The following is a 5,152-nucleotide window of genomic DNA, read 5'->3' as shown; positions in this document are numbered from 1 at the left end:
GGCCTAGCCTTTAAAACTTGGCTAACATATCAAGATCATGTGGGTCTATAGACCAACATGTCCTGATCAATAGCATGTTTTCAATAAAAATAGACACCTCTTGAGATAAATTATAGCGTTCGAGTCTTTTCGAGTGTGTATTTTTCGAATGTACACTCGAAACTGCTCTAAGTAGACAAATCTTGTTTATGAGGCCTAGATTTCAAAATTTTGCTAAAATATCAAGATCATCTGGGTCTATAGACCAACATGTCCTGATCATTAGCATGTTTCCAATAAAAATAGAAACCTGTTAAGCTAAATTATAGCGTTTGAGTCTTTTCGAGTGTGTATTATTCGAATGTACACTCGAAACTGCTCTAAGTAGAAAATTCGTGTTTATGAGGCCTAGGCTTCAAAACTTGGCTAAAATATCAAGATCATGTGGGTCTATAGACCAACATGTCCTGATAATTAGCATGTTTTCAATCAAAATAGACACCTCTTGAGCGAAATTATAGCGTTTGAGTCTTTTCGAGTGTGTATTTTTCGAATGTACACTCGAAACTGCTCTAAGTAGACAAATCTTGTTTATGAGGCCTAGATTTCAAAATTTTGCTAAAATATCAAGATCATCTGGGTCTATAGACCAACATGTACTGATCATTAGCATGTTTCCAATAAAATTAGAAACCTGTTGAGCTAAATTATAGCGTTCGAGTCTTTTCGAGAGTGTATTATTCGAATGTACACTAGAAACTGCTCTAAGTAGAAAATTCGTGTTTATGAGGCCTAGGCTTCAAAACTTGGATAAAATATCAAGATCATGTGGGTCTATAGACCAACATGTCCTGATAATTAGCATCTTTTAAATCAAAATAGACACCTCTTGAGCTAAATTATAGCGTTCGAGTCTTTTCGAGTGTGTATTTTTCGAATGTACACTCGAAACTGCTCTAAGTAGAAAAATCTTGTTTATGTGGCCTAGACTTCGAAATTTGGCTATAATATCAAGATCATGTGGGTCTATAGACCAACATGTCCTGATCATTAGCATGTTTCCAATCAAAATAGACACCTCTTGAGCTAAATTATAGCGTTCGAGTCTTTTCGAGTGTGTATTTTTCGAATGTACACTCGAAACTGCTCTAAGTAGAAAATTTGTGTTTATGAGGCCTAGGTTTCAAAACTTGGCTAAAATATCAAGATCATGTGGGTCTATAGACCAACATGTCCTGATAATTAGCATGTTTTCAATCAAAATAGACACCTCTGGAGATAAATTATAGCGTTCGAGTCTTTTCGAGTGTGTATTTTTCGAATGTACACTCGAAACTGCTCTAAGTAGAAAAATCTTGTTTATGTGGCCTAGACTTCAAAATTTGGCTAAAATATCAAGATCATGTGGGTCTATAGACCAACATGTCCTGATCATTAGCATGTTTCCAATCAAAATAGACACCTCTTGAGCTAAATTATAGCGTTCGAGTCTTTTCGAGTGTGTATTTTTCGAATGTACACTCGAAACTGCTCTAAGTAGAAAATTCGTGTTTATGAGGCCTAGGCTTCAAAACTTGGCTAAAATATCAAGATCATGTGGGTATATAGACCAACATGTCCTGATAATTAGCATGTTTTCAATCAACATAGACATCGGTTGAGCTAAATTATAGCGTTCGAGTCTTTTCGAGTGTGTATTATTCGAATGTACACTCGAAACTGCACTAAGTAGAAAATTCGTGTTTATGAGGCCTAGGCTTTAAAACTTGGCTAACATATCAAGATCATGTGGGTATATAGACCTACATGTCCTGATAATTAGCATGTTTCCAATAAAAATAGACACTTGTTGAGATAAATTATAGCGTTCGATTCTTTTCGAGTGTGTATTTTTCGAATGTACACTCGAAACTGCTCTAAGTAGAAAAATCTTGTTTATGAGGCCTAGACTTCAAAATTTGGCTAAAATATCAAGATCATGTGGGCCTACAGACCAACATGTCCTGATCATTAGCATGTTTTCAATCCAAATAGACACCTCATGAATTAAATTATAGCGTTCAAGTCTTTTCGAGTGTGTATTATTCGAATGTACACTCGAAACTGCTCTAAGTAGAAAATTCGTGTTTATGAGGCCTAGGCTTTAAAACTTGGCTAAAATATCAAGATCATGTGGGTCTATAGACCAACATATCCTGATAATTAGCATGTTTTCAATCAAAATAGACACCTCTTGAGCTAAATTATAGCGTTCGAGTCTTTTCGAATGTACAGTCGAAACTGCTCTAAGTAGAAAAATCTTGTTTATGTGGCCTAGACTTCAAAATTTGGCTAAAATATCAAGATCATGTGGGTCTATAGACCAACATGTCCTGATCATTAGCATGTTTCCAATCAAAATAGACACCTCTTGAGCTAAATTATAGCGTTCGAGTCTTTTCGAGTGTGTATTTTTCGAATGTACACTCGAAACTGCTCTAAGTAGAAAATTCGTGTTTATGAGGCCTAGGCTTCAAAACTTGGCTAAAATATCAAGATCATGTGGGTATATAGACCAACATGTCCTGATAATTAGCATGTTTCATATAAAAATAGACACCGATTGAGCTAAATTATAGTGTTCGAGTCTTTTCGAGTGTGTATTTTTCGAATGTACACTCGAAAATGCTCTAAGTAGAAAAATCTTGTTTATGAGGCCTAGGCTTCAAAAATTGGCTAAAATATCAAGATCATGTGGGTTTATAGACCAACATGTCCTGATCAATAGCATGTTTTTAATCAAAATAGATACCTCTTGAGCTAAATTATAGCGTTCGAGTCTTTTCGAGTGTGTATTTTTCGAATGTACACTCGAAACTGCTCTAAGTAGATAAAATCTTGTTTATGAGGCCTAGATTTCAAAATTTAGCTAAAATATCAAGATCATCTGGGTCTATAGACCAACATGTCCTGATCATTAGCATGTTTCCAATAAAAATAGAAACCTGTTGAGCTAAATTATAGCGTTCGAGTCTTTTCGAGTGTGTATTTTTCGAATGTACACTCGAAACTGCTCTAAGTAGAAAATTCGTGTTTATGAGGCCTAGGCTTCAAAACTTGGATAAAATATCAAGATCATGTTGGTCTATAGACCAACATGTCCTGATCATTAGCATGTTTTCAATCAAAATAGACACCTCTTGAGCTAAATTATAGCGTTCGAGTCTTTTCGAGTGTGTATTTTTCGAATGTACACTCGAAACTGCTCTAAGTAGAAAAATCTTGTTTATGTGGCCTAGACTTCAAAATTTGGCTAAAATATCAAGATCATGTGGGTCTATAGACCAACATGTCCTGATCATTAGAATGTTTCCAATCAAAATAGACACCTCTTGAGCTAAATTATAGCGTTCTAGTCTTTTCGAGTGTGTATTTTTCGAATGTACACTCGAAACTGCTCTAAGTAGAAAATTCGTGTTTATGAGGCCTAGGATTCAAAACTTGGCTAAAATATCAAGATCATGTGGGTCTATAGACCAACATGTCCTGATAATTAGCATGTTTTCAATCAAAATAGACACCTCTTGAGCTAAATTATAGCGTTCGAGTCTTTTCGAGTGTGTATTTTTCGAATGTACACTCGAAACTGCTCTAAGTAGAAAAATCTTGTTTATGTGGCCTAAACTTCAAAATTTGGCTAAAATATCAAGATCATGTGGGTCTATAAACCAACATGTCCTGATCAATAGCATGTTTTCAATCAAAATAGACACCTCTTGAGCTAAATTATAGCGTTCGAGTCTTTTCGAGTGTGTACTTTTCGAATGTACACTCGATACTGCTCTAAGTAGAAAAGTCTTGTTTATGTGGCCTAGACTTCAAAATTTGGCTAAAATATCAAGATCATGTGGGTCTATAGACCAACATGTCCTGATCATTAGCATGTTTTCAATCAAAATAGACACCTCTTGAGCTAAATTATAGCGTTCGAGTCTTTTCGAGTGTGTATTTTTCGAATGTACACTCGAAACTGCTCTAAGTAGAAAAATCTTGTTTATGTGGCCTAGACTTCAAAATTTGGCTAAAATGTCAAGATCATGTGGGTCTATAGACCAACATGTCCTGATCAATAGCATGTTTTCAATCAAAATACACACCTCTTGAGCTAAATTATAGCGTTCGAGTCTTTTCGAGTGTGTACTTTTCGAATGTACACTCGAAACTGCTCTAAGTAGACAAATCTTGTTTATCAGGCCTAGATTTCAAAATTTTGCTAAAATATCAAGATCATCTGGGTCTATAGACCAACATGTCCTGATCAATAGCATGTTTTCAATCAAAATAGACACCTCTTGAGCTAAATTACAGCGTTCGAGTCTTTTCGAGTGTGTACTTTTTGAATGTACACTCGAAATTGCTCTAAGTAGACAAATCTTGTTTATGAGGCCTAGATTTCAAAATTTTGCTAAAATATCAAGATCATCTGGGTCTATAGACCAACATGTCCTGATCATTAGCATGTTTCCAATAAAAATAGAAACCTGTTGATCTAAATTATAGGGTTCGAGTCTTTTCGAGTGTGTATTATTCGAATGTACACTCGAAACTGCTCTAAGTAGAAAATTCGTGTTTATGAGGCCTAGGCTTCAAAACTTGGATAAAATATCAAGATCATGTGGGTCTATAGACCAACATGTCCTGATAATTAGCATGTTTTCAATCAAAATAGACACCTCTTGAGCTAAATTATAGCGTTCGAGTCTTTTCGAGTGTGTATTTTTCGAATGTACACTCGAAACTGCTCTAAGTAGAAAAATCTTGTTTATGTGGCCTAGACTTCAAAATTTGGCTAAAATATCAAGATCATGTGGGTCTATAGACCAACATGTCCTGATAATTAGCATGTTTTCAATCAAAATAGACACCTCTTGAGCTAAATTATAGTGTTCGAGTCTTTTCGAGTGTGTATTTTTCGAATGTACACTCGAAACTGCTCTAAGTAGAAAATTTGTGTTTATGAGGCCTAGGCTTCAAAACTTGGCTAAAATATTAAGATCATGTGGGTCTATAGACCAACATGTCCTGATAATTAGCATGTTTTCAATCAAAATAGACACCTCTTGAGCTAAATTATAGCGTTCGAGTCTTTTCGAGTGTGTATTTTTCGAATGTACACTCGAAACTGCTCTAAGTA

This window comes from Papaver somniferum, unplaced genomic scaffold (assembly GCF_003573695.1).
Source record: "Papaver somniferum cultivar HN1 unplaced genomic scaffold, ASM357369v1 unplaced-scaffold_156, whole genome shotgun sequence".
Lineage (NCBI taxonomy): Eukaryota > Viridiplantae > Streptophyta > Magnoliopsida > Ranunculales > Papaveraceae > Papaver > Papaver somniferum.
This window is presented reverse-complemented; position numbering follows the sequence as displayed.